The 17,775-nt window shown below is 41.4% G+C and overlaps 1 long non-coding RNA gene across 1 annotated transcript; it reads right to left on the bottom strand.

The window, feature by feature from the left end:
* Positions 1 to 15,960: 15,960 nt before the first annotated feature.
* LOC117436288 (uncharacterized) lies at positions 15,961 to 17,635 on the bottom strand. Its single transcript, XR_004549716.1, has 3 exons — positions 17,376 to 17,635; positions 16,557 to 16,694; positions 15,961 to 16,244 (listed from the first exon to the last, which is right to left on the bottom strand). It is a non-coding gene; the product is annotated as an uncharacterized lncRNA (long non-coding RNA).
* Positions 17,636 to 17,775: the final 140 nt, after the last annotated feature.

The following is a 17,775-nucleotide window of genomic DNA, read 5'->3' on the forward strand; positions in this document are numbered from 1 at the left end:
ATAATGAGCCGGAAGGTCCTTTGCACCTGCGCAGTGCCCCTTCTGGTCATGGGCAGGGGTCTCAGGATGAAGTAAATGAGTCTTCCTCTTGTGGGGCAGGGGTCTTCAAGATGAAGTAAACGAGTCTTCCTCTTAAACTTTACAGCTTTTAACCTTCAGACATGGCCTTAGGGTCTGGTCGGCGCCCAGTCTGCCTCTCCCCCCGCTTATCAGTAGAACCAATCATCTGCTTTTGTCCCTTGTCAGTAGAACTGGCATCTGCTTCTCCCCCTCCAGCAGTGATCAATGCCTTGGCAAGATGGCAATGGCAGGTACTTAGGACAGACAATACTTTTGTTTAAGCAAAGGAGTTCCTTTAACCCCCTTGTACAATTTCTCTGTATTACCCCCCTGTACATTCGGTTACCCCTGTATCAGAGTCATTTGCATTAAAGCTATATATTGCAGAGGCAAAAGCAGAAAGTGGCATATGCCTTAGTACTGAAAATGGGGTTAGGGCTACCTGGAATAACAGGGCTGCAAATGGGGAATTTTTCGTGGTTCAACCAAGGGCATTTACAGCAGTGACCTAGGACACAAGCGGTATCAAAACATTTAAAGGATGAGAAGAAGCATGCACTACATTGTGCCTGTCAAAACCTTACACAACCAAAGCAATGAGAAACTATAGTGAGTTAAACTTGTTTGAAACAAGTTGTTTCAAAGCAAATAAACCTCAGCAAATATACATGAACCTCACACCCTCTGTGATGAGATTTAACTTGCAGTTTTCCCAGCCACTGCATGGAAGGCCAGGGGTCCATGCCCTACCCAAGCCAAGTTCATGGCATTAATTACCTCACATAGCAGCAGGGGCACCCAGCTGTCCCCCACTCATCAGGGCCAACCCCAAGGCGAGGGGGATTGCCAGCACACATGCTGCAGTAGTAGCCACACAGTCATGGCCAAAGCACACACCACTTCAGCTAAGCAGGACAAGGATGGGCAATTATCTGTGAAAGGTCTGTCCCCAGGAAGGCTGGTGGTGGCAACAATTATGGCTCTAGAAAACAACTAAGCTCAAGGTTAAGAGCCCGGGGAAAGCATTTCTCCTCAGAGTGCACCCACTCAACTGCATAGAAACTAGATTAGCCAAACCTTTACATTTTAATTGAAATGAGGCAGGCACTGCTCTCACAAGCAGCTGAGTTGACAGGTCCAACAGGACAGTGGGAGTCATCTGTTTCTCTGGCACCAGCACCCCCAAAGCTACACCACTCACATCACCCTCCCCACATAGATCCCTTTACTACCTTAGAGCTGCTGCTGCAGCACCAAGCACGGGGACAAGGAAAAGGCAATTTTTTTTCTTAAGCCACCACAATTAATTCCAGAACTGTTAAACCTACAGGACAATGAGCCACAGAGGATGCTTAAACACCTAGTGTGCAGAATATAATAGCACAGGTTTGGCTTTTGGAAGTAGTTCAATTTGACTTTGAAAAATCACAATGAACAGAAGTTAAAGCACAGAAGACAAGTTTTACAGCTTATGTAATTTGTCCAGGAATTTGCACTTCCATTTGCCTATGGTTTTGTTCCTTTTAATGTGGAAAATAAAAGGTGCTTATCTCATTTTAATAACTTTTTTTTGATGCAAAGAAGCCTGATACCAACTGTTCCTGCACTTCTCTGGCATGAAGTACTTTTCCCTTACCAGGATCAGTCAGCACACTTCCAGGGAGTCAAGACAGTAATACAGCAAGATAAAAATAAAATACACAGCACCCCCAAATCACAGGCAAGTAATTGGCAGAAATAAGACTCAGTCTTCTGATTTAGACACTGTGGAGCCCACTTGTTAATTAAAACAGGTTAGGTGAATGATTTAGGTAAGTAATTCAGAAGAAGTATGAACCTTCCTAATCCTTTGTTCAAAATCAGAGCTGAAATTTCTGGAGACTCAAAGAAGCTAACTTGACTCACACCTAGTGCTATGCATGCAGACATGCACATGTGCACACCCTGAGCTCTCCACTTCTTCTACCCTTCCACATTTAACAAGCAGTAGAAGTGTCAGAGTAATCTTGAAGGGTAATGCTTGTGTCAATAAGACATTTGCCACTCCATGCTGCCTTCAGTACTACCAAGTTTATTGTTCAGGCTCAGAATCCCAGAAATAGCCGCCTGTTTTTTTTTTTTTTGAAAGTGATAACTAAAAGAGTGATCCAAGTAATAAGGGATAAGATTTTGTTGTCAACCCAAAAAAAACCATTTTGATTAATTCCAATTTGTACCTGACTCTTCAAAATGCCATTCAGGATGCACAAAAACTGAGGAGAATCTTTCTTTAAAAGAAAGTACTTTTGACACCTCTAACCACATGATTTTTAACACTTTAAATGTGAAACAATGCCAATTTTGAAAATACTGCTCAAAACTTATCTTATTTGCTTTTCATCAGCATTAACACCTGCTCAACAGAGCAATAGATGACCACAACTCCTGTCCTGACCATGACTCGTATGCCACCTCCAGTCCAATAGCTGTATAAGGCACTTATGCAGCAGCCCCAGGATCAAGGTGGCAGACCCTGCCAGCATGAGCACTGGGCTAGTGCCATGATAACAAACCTGCTAGCTAGAGCAGTCTCACAGCTCATCTTCCTGAGCAGAGCAATGTCCTTCTGCCTATATAACATCCATGTAAAAATGCTTGCAGCAAAACCCCAGCCTAACATACATTAGGAGCTTATCTACTCATGGCATGCTCAGGAAAGTCAAGGCAAATCAGCTGAAGGCCCACAGTTAAAGCCAAGAAATTAGAGTATTATTAGATGATAGCTACTTCTAAGAGGGAATACTGAGATGATACTTTAAAGCTAATATACCCTTATTTCAGAAGTCAGTTCATTTAGCTTTCTCTTTTCAAAGGATGAATGGGAAAAGGAAGACAGGAAAGAGAGCAATAAAGGCACAGTAAAGACCAGTCTTTCAGAAAGTAATAGTCATATATATATCATCCAACACCAAATCTGAGAGAAAGAAGTTTGGGAACCTCTTTTGTAAACCCTTGAGAACGCTCTCTGTTCTAGCACCTCTGTTGTTACTGTGGTAGGTCTATGTCCCTGTTCTCCTAAAATCAGCATTATAAAGCTACATTATTGCAATTTACCACCACTAACTCCAGTAGGTCTCACTTCAGTACATCAGCCACTGGTTTTTCAGTCTGGAACAGCAGCATTATGAATCAGAGACCTGACATCTTGCACAAGGCAAAGTACCATTTAGATTTAAAACAAAAACTAGAACTAAAAAAAAAAACATTAAAATACAAAATGTGCAAATTTGTCAAATATTATGCACCCATTACATGGAACCTTGGGCATGGAGACAACTTGATGCAGCTCACTACTGTCACATGTCCCTAAAGAACCTCCTGAGCTCATTTCCCAAATGCTTCTTTCAACTCTTTCATCTCTTGGTGCTCAGATTCTTCACCTACAACAACAGCAAATTAAGTCAGAGAAATTCTTGCAGAGAACAGAGATCCGTGTCTTTTAAACTTTTACTGCTGTGCATTATTTGACTACTCCTGAGCCAAGAGCTAAACCTTATAAAGTCCTTCCAAGCCTTGTGGAGTCTGCTCTCCATAGCAAAATCATCCTACACATACCAGGAGTTAAACCTCCAAATTTTTCTCCTCTTGAGATTTTATATGTTTAAAATGAGATGATCTAAGCTTAGTTCTAAGTATTCTGAGATCAGTTAAAAGGCACAATCCATTAGAAGAAAAACATTCAAACTGCAAAGTAAAACCAAGGCTGGCTTCTGCACAGGTTTCTACGTGATTCTATTTTGGTCAACTAACTCGAAATTCATACACCATTTCGTGCAAAATGGGACAGTAGGTATTCAGTTAGACCCTGAAACTGTGCATAAATGTAAGATGATGCATCAGTTTCACTTCCTCACTGAACTGGTCTCCTATACGTGATTCATTTGTGGAGATAAATATTGCAGAGGAAAAAACCCCAACTTGATAGAATTCTTCCACCCTCCAAATAAAACATAAAGACAAGAACATGGAAATAACCCTGGCCTGGTATTTTGGTCACAGGTTGACTTTACATCTTTCATCTGCATAAAATGCTATGAATTAATCTGCTTATAATTGCACAGATGGAAAATCCAACACCTAATTAATGAATCTATTTGAACAGCATTTAAACTACTGCTTTTATATAAAAAGTCTTATGTTTCCCCCCTCTCCCTCCCAAAAGGCTACACATTGCTTCCTTGCTCATCTGCAAGGAATTTACAGGTGTTAAATCAGCCACAGCAGCCTTCCCTTTTGCTCCCTGAATGCTATCAAAACGTATTGAGAATTACAATAGAAACATATTGAGAATTACAGAGGAAAAGTTTATTAGAAACTTAAACATAAGCACTAGGAAGTTCAAACAGAAGATTTTCCCCTAGTTTATACCAAGATCAGGCTGCATGCAAAATTACACAAAAATCAAAGCCCTTTGCTTCTTCAGAAAAGAAATAAACCTTAAAAACCCTTAAAATGTGGCTATACATTTATAAATAACCAGGTCCCCTATTATAGTCAATATCTTGTAGATCTGATGTTGAAGTGATAAGATATGCACAAAAGGACCAAAATTCCAGCGATTTGTACTTCTGAAGCAATTGGCCAGGTTCCCCATGTAAACCCATCCTATAAATAGAGGTATTCTAATGGAAAAAGAGTTTCCCAAGTATCCACTCCTAGCCTAAAGACAAGTTCTCTCAGTGTCAGCTTACCACAAATAAATGATTGAGTTTAGCTCATAAATGTCACCTGAAAGCAAATTTAAGATTGCTGCCTCCAATTTCCATACTAAAATGGCAAGTTCCATGTTAAAGGCCACTGCCTGACACACAGGAAGAACCTTCTCCCAGTTTCACAACAAAGCTTTGACACACAGGTACTTCAATTAACTAGGCAAGGATCTAATTACACTCCTTATAGAAAGGCTGATGCACAGAGATTTATGTATTTCATTTTACAGTAGCCAAAACTTAAAGCTATCCATACACCTCAGAAGACATCAGTGTTAAATTTTCCTCTCAAACATTTTTCTACCACAGCTTCCTTTCACTAGTATCTGAATGTTTGCTTTTAATATCCTTGCAGCTCCTGCTTAGTCTTATTCTGAAGGGCTTTTAGCACCTGATAGTTGTAGCAACCCTGAGGAGCACTAGAGCACACAAACACACAAACTAGCTTCCAAATGCATTTGAGACACATCAATAGAAGTTATGGTTGTAAATATACATAGAAACATTTAAACATGTTCAGCATACTGCTTTAAACAGTAAAGTCTTATCAGTAAAAGCAATAAGGCTCAACACTTACCTTGCTTTAGCTGCATTACAGATGACTGCTTGAGGCTGGCTGAAGCTCCTGGTAATGGATTTTGAATGGAGTTCTCTTTCTCCACCTCCTGTTTCAGAAGCCTCTTACTCTCTTTCGATGTACATCTTCCCATGTCTCTCCAATTAGCCAGTTAACACAGTCAAATTGGGAGTTGTAGTCAGCCTCAGCAGGACTCCCCCACAAGCTTGATATGAAACATTGCAATTAAAAGTCATTTCCGAGTCCACACATACAGCAGAGAAAGGGCACACCAGCCCCACATACTTTGCCTTGCAGTGGTACTTCTGTGGCAGCACTTCATGGCACTTGGAAAACAGACACAATTTGCTCCAGAATCTTCACAAGCAGGGACAGAGCTGAAGAGCAGCATTCCTTCTACAGAGCCCAAAGAGCAACTGAGGCCCAGAGCTGGGTTTAAATCCTGGGTGTGGTTTGATGCACAGGTGAGGCTGTTTAGGGTCATTAAGGCTTACTAATGCCCTCAGTGCCTTAACGAGTTCTATTCTCAGGGCACATTAACACAGAGTGAGGTGTGATTGCAGTGTTGTGATGGGGTTTTGTTCCCCCAGTGTGGGGGGGAATTATAAATTTGATTTGCAGTGTTAAGACTGGAAGGTTGGAACTCGATGAGCTCAAGGTTCTTTCCAATCCATACATTCTGTGGTTCTATGTATCAGCATAACTACTGAACATCAAAAAGGTATAAACTCAATATCATCTTTACAACTAGGGCTCCACTGAATATTGAAGCCACAATAGAGGATTACATGTGTTTTACTGTTCCTGTTTTCCTGCAGAAGCCATCAGTGCTGGATGCACACATGGATCAGATGTGCAAGGAGTGCATGGAGGGTTCGAGCCCATCCCAGTGTAGCAGCTACCTGTGGGAGCCCTTTTCTGAATTGGTGGTCTAGAATGTGTCCTGTCCTCTCTAGGGACCGTGAGGTGAGAGATACCCTAGGCTGTAGTGGCTGTATTTAGGCAGTCGTGTGGAGGTAGTGCTGATCAATTTTATGAATGTTTCTGTAAATGCTCCTTCTGCTTATATACTGTGAAAAGCTTAATGGTGCATTTTACTTCAGTCTCTGCTGTCTGCCTTCATGTCTGCCCTCAACAGTTATGGAGGCAGGGGGGTAGGGAGTCACCCTCAGTGAAACACTGTAAATAGCAATTTTTAGAGGAACAAGCTATTATACAAAGGTCACGGAACTTTGTAAAGATCATAATTGCCTCAAGGCTTCATTAACCTTTACAAAATAGTGGTTGCTGGATTACACAACATACGATTAAATGACCATTACTATCCAGAGCAATTAATGAAAGTAACAACCTCAAGGTACCATAAATCACATAGATGCTACACAGTATTGGTCTCTAAGCACAAGCCTTATTCCAGCAAATGGGGTTGAAATAAGGTGTTCTGCAAATGACAAAGACTGCATTCTATAGAGTGCGCCATCTAGGCAACATACTTACCTCTATTAGTGCCTGACATAACATTATGGTGACATTGAGTGGAATATCCAGTCCCTACAGCATTCTCCTTTTTCTGCAGGTATTCCAGAAACTATGAGTCTCACGAATAATAGACACTTAAAGTAATGGGACTCTGTCTCTTTTGTTTGAAGAGATACTAGAGAATGGAAATCTGTTTTTTTCCCCAAAATCTTTTCAGGCTTTAAGCTGACAATCCATATTCTAGTAAACAGGCACACAAAAGCAAGGTTAAAACCTTTTTAATCCACCTCACTAAAATAATCTTGTCCAGTTTCCAAGAAATGAAACTTACCTTCTATTATTAACCAAAATGGAAAAGCTGATCCCGTTTCAGCATTGTTATTTCTGACGATGTTGAATGTGTCTTTGCAACAAGCCATCCATCACCTTTCCTAATAAAACTTATAAAATAACTTAATAAAATAATGTGTTGCATTGGAAAAGCATATGCTTTATTAACTGGACTTGTTGACAGTCTGTGGTACTAATTGCTACAGTATCAAAGTAATTCTCAAACATGAGTTAATTAACTTATGCAGTACTGCTTTATTGGTGTAGAATTACACTCACATGAAAAGCAAAAATAATGGAGTCATGTAGTATCTACTGATTTTGGATGCACCTTATATCATGTTTTTTGAACAACTGAAGACCTTTAAATATGAATATTTAAAGAGGTACATGCTGTTGCACCTTTAAATATGAATACTTAAAGAGGTACATGCTGTTGCTTGTGACCTCATATGAAGTCATAGGTACCAAGCATGGAATGGTCAATTTTAGCTGGTGAAATGTCTCATTGCAACTGAAGAATAGTGCCTATAAATAGTAGAGGAAATAAACATTTTTTCATTCTGAGAATATTTCTGTAATAAAGAATCTGATGTAGCCTACATCCTTGTTCATTTGTATTCCATCTGAGTCAAAGTCAGTTAGATTGACTTGAATAGGAGGTGTATAATCTGCATTTTACTAAAAAAAACCAACCCAAAAACCAAAAACCAAACCACAAATCTTTCAGTTTTCATGGTAATTAACAATCTTTCATATTTCCTAAGTTTTGTTTCAATCCTTCCTTTACAGCACAAAAGTACAGGAGGTGATGGGAGAGCATGTTGGCTGAAGAACCTAAAGGCTGAGCTTTTGAAAGCAGTCGAAAGAGTGAGCAGGGGAAGGCTGAGGGTGAGGCAGAGGGCTGGAAAAGCATGGTACCTTGATGAATCCTGGCATTTACTGTTGTGGATTATGGTATTGCTATGTAACAGGCAATGCTGCTTCTGCTCTGTGTTCACCATACAGTCTTGAAAAGGAAAAATGATAAATCCTGAAAGGTAAAAATCCATGTGCCATAGGATTCTCCACATGACAAACAAAGATTGTTCTTGGTTTGCAATACACTTTGGAAGTACAACAAAAAGACAAATGTGGTGAGTTGGTTTATATTTTTGGGTTTGCTCCCTTCAACCTCTCCCTGATGGTGCTTCAAAGTGCAAGATAAAACTAATAGAGGCAGTCTTGCTTATGGTGTTACCATCACCATAGATCCATATGGATAGTTAACCATTGTCAAACTTCTTTTTTTCTACAATTTTATTAAATATAGCCATGTTTATCACCATTTACTCTACCAGCTGATATGGGAAAATGCAGATCATAAATCATATGTCTTTTCATTTACTGCCTTTATAATACATCCCTAATTTTCTGTTGTTTACTGCTGAAATAAGATCTTCCGGTGTCTCTCTTATAACAGCAGGTGGGTGTATATATCTCTTTTATAATAACATCTATTATATTAATATTAATATTGCTATTACAGTAGTAGCAATAGTAAGTATCTCCCTTATAATATCAGGTGAAAGTGTTTTTCTGGGAACACTTCCTTTCTTCTCACTTTCTTTGGGTTGGCCTTTCTGGTTTATGTACAACTTTACTTGGACTTCCTTTTTTTTCATGGGGTTGTTTATATAACAAAATGCAACTTATCTGGAAAAAGGTTTAAGGTATTTAATAAAGATTTCTATTTTTAATAGGTCTCAAATGTAGCTGGACTACACTCATACCTATAAAAGCATTAGCAAAACAGCTTGCTCTTTTTGTTGTTGTTGTTTTCAAGGTTGGCTAAAACATTTAGAGGGGAATTACTACCTGCTCATCTCTAAAAGCAAGCAAGAAAGGTGAACTGGTTGCATAGCAACAGCTTCGACAAATAACCAGGCATTCTCAGATCTTAGACAATATTATAAAGAAGAAATGCGATTTGAGCCATGCTGAATATATTACAGACAACTTATTATAGAGCCCACTGATACAAGAGCCATTTCCCCTAAGCATGTTCACAGCAAAGAAAGTAACCTGAAATTTGACTTCTTGATAGCTTTGAGATCCAAAATGTGAGCTATCCGAAACTGTAATGCTGGTTTATTATCATTACTTGTTCTATAATGGGACAACTGCAAACCTATGTTCAGATAACCGCTCTCTAGATTTCCATGAAAATCCCTTGAATAGAATCACTTCCAGAGAAAGTGTGCTTTATAGCTTAACTTACTTTAACCTACTTAACTTGTGACTGTTATTTTATAGCTACCTTAGAGCACCTAAGATTCAGACAGATTGGTAGTATCTTAAGTCCATTGGGTCAAGTTAAAATTAACATTTGAAAAAGCAAAAATGCCATTTAGCCCCACAGTCCCCAGAAAGGTACACTGGTGCCAAATCCCAGTACCACCAGTCTCTTTACACAGTTAAATACTTAACAACTGGTTTCTACACTGTATGTCTTTGTACTCTGCCATTTATCTTTCCCCCTGTGATTGTTGTGGTGCTCACTGTATGAAACAGGCATTTCATACTTGCAGGGTGGCTGGTTCATCTCCGTTGTTAGCTGTCTTTTCTGGAGCAGCTATTTTCTTTGTCCCTGCAGTTGTACAATTTTGGGATGTCAGGAGTTAAATTACGTAGCTCTAACATGTTTCTGATTTTTATTTTGCTGAAGAAGATGGTCTCTAGGCCCACATTTCAAAACTGCATTCATCAATATTTGGTTAAAGGTAATTCTTTTCCTTATTTCTGCTTCTTGCCTGTCCTGTCCTTAAACCCTCTGTCAAAATTCACGCACTATCCACCATACTAATTTCAGATCAATAGCACAAGACTGTGCTATTGATGGATTACTTTTATATGTTTGGACATGAATTTCTAATCTGTAAGCCATTAATGTTTTCTTCCCTTCCTTAATTAAGGAAAATTAAAGTACCCAGAAATAGTTGATGTTTAATTCAGTTTTCTTTAGTGAAAAGGCTCACACTGCAAGTCAGACTGAAGTACTGAAGTTCAAGTAAATATTATTACTTGTGTTTGTTTATTTTATGGAGCTGTCATTTGGCACAAGGGAAGACAGGATGGTGAAAAAAAATGGGAGAAAAAGATGCTGTTTTAGTACAAGAGAACGGGTAAGTCTGGCTTTTTAAATATTCCCTTCTGAGCTCTCTGTGAGGCTCATATTAGCATGCTGTGGTAACAAGGGGTTTTAGTTTTCACAGAAGTTGGTGCTGCCTTGAAGTAATTAATTGGCAGAGAAGCTACTTAGTGTTATCTGGGGTATTGTACATCTATTGCAGTAATGTCTCAGATTTCATGTTTCTTAATATAATTTATTCCCCCTTACCGATCTAATGAGCCTTAGCAAACAAATGCCATCAACCTTCCTGGCATGGATGGTGACCACTAAGATAAAATACTAGTCTTCCCAAATTTCCAGAAATTCCCAGCTTCAAGACAGCTTATCATTAGAATTATATCACAGTTCAGATTCTGAATGTTAACTAGTGCCTAACAGTATCTTAGAAAACAGGTGTCCCCCAGTCACACACTGCTGCCAGCCTGAACTTATTGTGGCTGGTGATCTGCCTAACTGTGACTTCTACTCATGGGCCACTGTGAGTGGACATCCCAGGTAGAGTCAAAGTGACTGTTAATGGGTAAGATGCTGCTAATCCTAGGAGCAGTGTGCATTCTTAATGTCTATTAGTCTTGAGCTATTACTAATTACTATTACGAATACAGAAGTAAAGAACAGAATAACTGTAGAAATTCACCATAAAGAGTTGATGGGTTCGTTGGTGTTTTGGGTTTTTGCTTTTATTTTTTCATCAGAACTCTTGAAATCTTACAATTTTTTCTAAACTTCTCTGTGCTCCTATCAGCAAATTAATGACAGCAAAACCTGTCACGTGAAAATACTGTTTTGAAAGTTCATTATTCCATAGTAATGATAGAAAAACTCTTGTAAAAATTCTACTCAGAAACAAATATTTGTAGCCTACTCTAAAACACTGTTGCAATCATCGATATTTGCAGTGCAGAAGCTGTGACAGGGGATTTATTATGCTTGAGCTATGAATAAGCAAAGTAATTTAGTTGAACTTTTATTGACATCTTGCCAGTGCATGCGCTCATTAATGTGATTTGTCTGTTAAGCTTGTACCTTACTAGCTAATTTAATACTTAAATAGTAATAAAAATTACCTACACGGTAATCCTTGGAGTTAAGTTGCTATGGGAGGGAACATTTCTCATACACTAATGATGTGCCCCAAAACTGTATAATCCCTAAATTAAAGGGTCATCAGAAATAGCTTTGATTACAGGAAGTCTGTCAGTAGATATGCTATTGTATTTCCAGAAAAGGCAGAAACAGAAGTTGTTAAATCCATGGAGGACTAATGGAGACAGTGTATGTGAGTGACATGGCAGGAGCCACATACTTATCCATACTTCCCAGTGTGAGGCTAGGATAAATAGACTGACCAGTGTCAAACAAGGAAGCTAGTTAACTGCTCAAATATATGAATGCTCCTCAGCTATTCCCAGCCACATAACAAATACCTGATGTAAGTTCAGGGTAAATGGTTCTGGAAATAAATTTATAAACCTGTATCTACATCTTAAATGACTTCAGCATGGAAACATTGAGGCTGTCCAATGTTTCCTGTATGTTACCTAGCCTGTGGTGACTAGAAAACAATGGGCCTTAGGAAGCCACTTTCATCAGAATGACTGTCTCTGTTAACCCACAAAGAGGGAAAAAATCAGAGAATTAAAAAGATTGCCTGAACCTTCAAGTCCATCCAGCTGACTTCAATGATGCTATGTCCTGCTCCAGAGTTTATCTCTACAGAGTCCAAATGTTACTGCTCTCTCTCCTTTGTACTTCAGAGTTCACACTTGGATCATTTTCTATTTGCAACCTGCCACTCAATAGATTGGATTAAGGAGTCTTTGTGTTTTGTGATTTTATTTAATCAGCTGAAGAAATTGTAAACATGTCACTTTCACAAATTAAAGAGAAAAATACAACAGCAGCACTAAAAAAAGTAACTATGGCACTAGAAACAGGTTTTCTTCTAACGGAGGCAGCCTTGGTGCTTTCTACAGAGCCCTGGGCAGCATGCATGTCAGTCGCCTGTTCCTCTTTCGTAGCACTAGTTTCACTGCAGAAAGGCACCTCTTAAAAACCACGCAAAAGCAAGTATCTTCTTATTTACTATTTTCCTATTTACTACTTTGTAACACAAAATGCCTGTGCGATTGTATCAAGGAATTAAAGATGTGCCAGAAGCTGGGGTTCAGAAACAAATGTCAGCTCTAAACTTAGTTCTCTAAACTGTTAGAACTGGTGAATCAAAAAGGCACAGTGAAGGAACAAAGTTTCTCACACAACAATGTGTAAACATCCCCTGTCCCTGTGGCTGGGGATACCTGTGAGGCATATGACAATTACTGTGCTATCCTCTAGTCACTAAAGGCAGATAAAATAGACTTTATTTTACAATAAAGGTTTATCCCAGACCTTTGCAATACACAGAACTTCTTTAAACCATCTCTGAGTCAGTTATGAACTCCTTGAGCAGGACTGAAGAGCTTTGCCACAGCCAGTGATGCCAGCATTTTTCTCCAAGGAAATTACAGACTGTTTGTGTCCAAACTCAGGACAGCCTGTTCACATATAAGTAGGATAAAGGGAAGACAGTGCAATCAAACACCTTCCTTCAGTTGGTTACTGTGTGAAACAGCTTAAGTCAGCATGTTGATGACAAAATTCAATATGATTCCCTCATTCAGGTCACTAAGGCAGCCTTCTCTGACTACAATAAAAAAGACACTGCATATATTTCAGGTCTTTTTTTTTTCTTTCAAATACGCACTAAAGGAGAAAGCTTGGCCTAAGGAGATGATACTCTACACATCCTTAGGCTAGGTCTTGTTTGCCATGAAGATAGAAGCTCTACTCTTCATAATAGTAGTGACATGGGATTCCCTCTGTGATGATGGTTATAGGAGAGCTTGGGGTGCAGAGAGCAGACCCCACAACAACAGAAACCTCTCTTGCAATGAAGTTTCCCCTCCTCCATTCAATTAAAAGTTCAGCAGGGTTGCACAAAAGTAGTCCTCAGAGACTTAATGGGATGAAGATTAGGAGACAGCTCTGAGTAGCTTGCAGGATTCTTGTTTGTTTTCATTATCATCTAAATCCACCCTAGAAAATCCTGTATCTTTACTTTGCTGCTGTCCTATAATACTGTGCACCAGCATCTTTTAGAGAAGTCAAAATATATTTCCCCATGAACAGATGATCTTGCAACAGATGTTGCTATAAGCAGTAGTATCAACTTACACTTTGCTTTAGTACCACCTATTGACTGCTATAGAAAAATATTCCAATTTAATAGCGGAACTTGGATACCTTCAAAACCTCTAGTACAAGTGTACTAGCTTTCCCAAAAGAAAAAGGATCATTTATCTTTGTCTCTTGGAGCTACTCCTACTGTTCAAAACCTCTCTGCCTGGAATGAAGCTGTAAATTGCACATACCATCAGTTCCTTTTATAGAAGTTAGCAAGTTTTGGCCCAGCAAGGCATTCCTCTCTCTCATCCGCTAATAAACACATCAACTTCAAATAAAATGCAAGATACTTTGACACTTGATTGCGACTTCAAGTCTAAGCCCATCACAGCACCAAACTGAGAGCATGAGGATTTTCACAGTTTGTAACATAAATTGACATACGGACAACTTGGAGATTTTGTGAACCTGTCTGACTTTCTTACATGAGACAAGATGTAGAATGGTATTTGATTCTAAGCAGTGCATTGAGAGCATAACATCTGACAGAGCTAGAGCAAGATTTAAATATTTAAAGTGATACAAAAGGCATGTTTTTCCCCCATGTTTTTTAAAAAGTAAAAACAGAGTCTGAGAGATACCTTATAACCAGCCCAATTTAACCACCCTTCAGACTCCAGTCCTTGTTGCCTTTTCCCCAGGATTACTGACTTACATCCCATTTACATTCAATCCCCATGCTCAAATTGTGACTGACATTTCTTGTTTCTGGACCAACCAAAGTTGTATCTTGGCTTAGAGGTTACATAAAGTTTTAGTTAGGTTATGTATTTAATTCACATGTTCATTGCTTAGACCAAGCTGGAAATGGATGATGAGCACGGAGAAAAGACTGCTTTTGGCTCATCATATCACCTTGTATTGCTGCATACGTAATGGTGTGTAATCTGGAGTGTACCTGAAGACAAACATGTGCCTTTGAAGGTGTAGTTTCAGATCTAGAAAATGCTACAGCAGCTTGGTAATGGGAGCAGTCCCCTTTCTTCAACCTGCCTTGTAAAGCAACACACAACTACTGGCTTTAGTTTTTGAAAAAGACAGAGGTTACTTCTATAAGGTACAATTTGAATTATCCCAGAGAAAACTGAGGTGGAGGAGCTTCATAAAACCTGTAATATGAACGCATGTGAAAATGGTGGGGGAGAGAGAAAAAATCCCACAAGATGGTAGTCTACTGCAAGTAACCAAGACCTGTGGCATTTGTAATAAATGAAATACAGATCCCAGTCTGCATTTCCACCCACTGCATTTTTTTCAGGGTCAACATTTAAATTAAGCCCGTATCTGGAGATGAATAATGAGATAGGTACCATTGTAGAATAAGAAAGAGCTAAGTCTGTGCAGAGTTCATCATCAAACTCTGTTCTGCATGGTCTCTGTTCTGCATGGTCACTGTTCTGCATGGTCACTGATTATTCAAACATGCCCAGAAGAGCAAACAAACATAACAAAAACATGGCTACAGGGAACATCTTCATAAATGGTTATTAACTGAGATACAGCGCATGCTGTGCTCCTTATTACAGGACCATACCTGAGAGCCCCGAACCGCACTCAAACACCTGCAGCCCCACGAGCCTCCTCCGGGAGCGCTCGGAGGCAGGAGCACAGGGATCGGCTCTGCCTTTCTTACCCACGCACCGAGGTGGAACCAAGAGAGGCCACAAGCCTCCCATGGCATCAGGCAGCGTTCCTGCCAAGTGCAGGAGTTACAGGAAAGGGAAGATCCCAGCAGAGGCTGTGACGGGACTGACAATACCCCGAAGGCAAACAGGAGGGCACCTGTGCCTTGCTGTGCCCAGCGGCGAATCCACTCGCCTCTATGTGCCCCACCACACAACACAGCCTCTAACCTTCCCTTTGCACACCAATGGGCTGCTGGCCCTGTGGCAACAAGCACAAAGGGTCCCGAGTGTGCTGTGGGCAAGAAAGCTGCTGAGGGCTGGAGCAGCCATGCTGGGCAAGCCCGGGGCAGAGGAGCTGCTGCTACACCCGCACCAGCCAGAGCACCAGGGATGGGCACACAGGGGGTGAGAACAGCCCCTTTCCTGCACATCCTTAAGGGGCAGCACACAGCTCCCAGCTGAGCCTGGGCATGGGAAGGGCAAACAGCCCTTTCTACCTACAGCCCATGTGCCCCATGGTACAGCCAGGGCCTAGGGAAGCAGTGTGACCATGGAGTGCAGGTCATTCCCATGGCAGCAGGTGCTCTGCAGCCTCTTACACACGAGGAACCACAGCAGCTTGTTCTCAGCTGGTTTTATTCCAGCTCTGTCACAAGTGCAGAAGTTTCTCAGCTGTTCCTGTGATTCTCATCCGCACGTGCAGCCCAAGCACCAGTCTGGAACAGGACCCTGCCCATGCAGCCCTGAGAGACTGCAGGACCAAGCTGGACAGGAGCCCAAGAGCTGCCATAAGCCCTTGTCTGCTTCCCACACATCCAAACCTTAAGCCCCCAGATTAATCTTCCCAAGGAATAAGAGTGGCACCAAGTGGGCTATTAGGAGATAACCCACTGTTGCCTTCCTTCCTTGCAGCACAGCTCAGGGGACAGGCTTCCTCTCACTGTGCCTTGCATCCCAGCACACAGACGTGCCTCACCCAGAGCTCCACTGGGGTCTCACGAGAAGAAACTCCCATCACCTCCAGCATCCTGAAATAAAGCAGAAGAAGAGTCTCATTCTGCTCAGCCATCTCCCACCTGACATAGTGTGACACCCACAGCCAGAGATGAACCAGACTGGTTTGTGCTGGAAGGGACCTTAAACCTTACCCAGCTCCAACCCCTGCCACAGGCAGGGACCCCTTCCACTGGAGCAGCTGCTCCAAGCCCCTGTGTCCAACCTGGCCTTGAGCACTGCCAGGGATGGGGCAGCCACAGCTTCTCTGGGCACCCTGTGCCAGCGCCTCAGCACCCTCACAGGGAACAGCTTCTGCCTCAGAGCTCAGCTCAGAGGTTTCTCACCTCTTTTCTGCCTCTTGGAGAAGGGATTTCGCGGCTTCAGGGTCACTCTTCATAAAGGTTTGATATGGAGAAGATGACTCCAGGTAACCCACCACACCAGCGACAGTCATGGGGATGGTATCAAAGATATCGGTAATTCTGGGACACATGGGGGAGAAAGCAGCACTGGCAAGTTACATCTTAGAGGCAGGGGAACAAGGACAACAGACTGACAAGGTGGTGAATATCTGATACCATGAAATACCAACAGATGGAAACAACATCCAGCTGTGGCATTTGGTAGGTCAGAAGCTCCAACTGATGCACTACTAGAGCAGAGATGGTCATTAGGACCATCTAACATAGTCTGTGACCTGATCAGCCCTTTCAACACAGGCCTATTCCCCTCCAGGAGCCAGGACACCAACACGTCTGCACCACCACTGCCAACATGTCCTTTATGCTGCAGAGTCAGCCCCTGCCCCAGGCCCTGGTGGGAAGGGGGCACTGGATCCCTGCAATTCTTGTCAGGTTCTTTCACTCACTGCATTGTTCCCCTTCCTCCATGAAGTGATCAGCCCAGACCCTCAGATTACCATAACTCACCATAAAGAAACCCCTAACCCCGTTCTCCTTGAGCAGGAAGGGCTCTTGCACCCCTCGGACCTCACACGCTGGCCAGCACAGACCCACATCCAATGCAGCAGAAGTGGAAGTGCAGCCACAGTGCATGTGCTGGAAGCTCTGGCAAACCCAGCTCTGACCGAACTGGTGGCAGGGAGAGGAGCGGAGATGCCACCTCCACGCACTGCTGGTGCTGCACCAAGGGGTTCTGCTCACCTCTGCTTGTCTGGGAATGGCAAAGCCTCAAAGATCTCCTTGTAGTCCTCCAAGACAAGTTTTATCCTGTGATGGGAGTGTTTTAAAAGCAGGTCCCAGAACTGTAAAGGCAGTGCATTAGAAACCAACCACAGCCCTGCTGGAAGCTCTCAGCCTCACCTGGCCCTAGATCTGATGCACTCATAAACATTTTCTTAAACACTCCTGGCATTAAAATACACCAAAATCTTTCTTAGCATCAAGAACTTGAGAATACTCTTTTATTATAGAGATGAGGGTCTGCCGCGGAAAGGACTCAGTCAGAGACCAATATGATCAGACAAGAAGCCCTTTATTGCAAAGCATTAACTCCTTATATACTATTGCTTACACACACCTACAGTAATCTGGCATATCATGA

The sequence above is a fragment of the Melopsittacus undulatus genome, chromosome 6 (assembly GCF_012275295.1).
Source record: "Melopsittacus undulatus isolate bMelUnd1 chromosome 6, bMelUnd1.mat.Z, whole genome shotgun sequence".
NCBI classification, from domain to species: domain Eukaryota; kingdom Metazoa; phylum Chordata; class Aves; order Psittaciformes; family Psittaculidae; genus Melopsittacus; species Melopsittacus undulatus.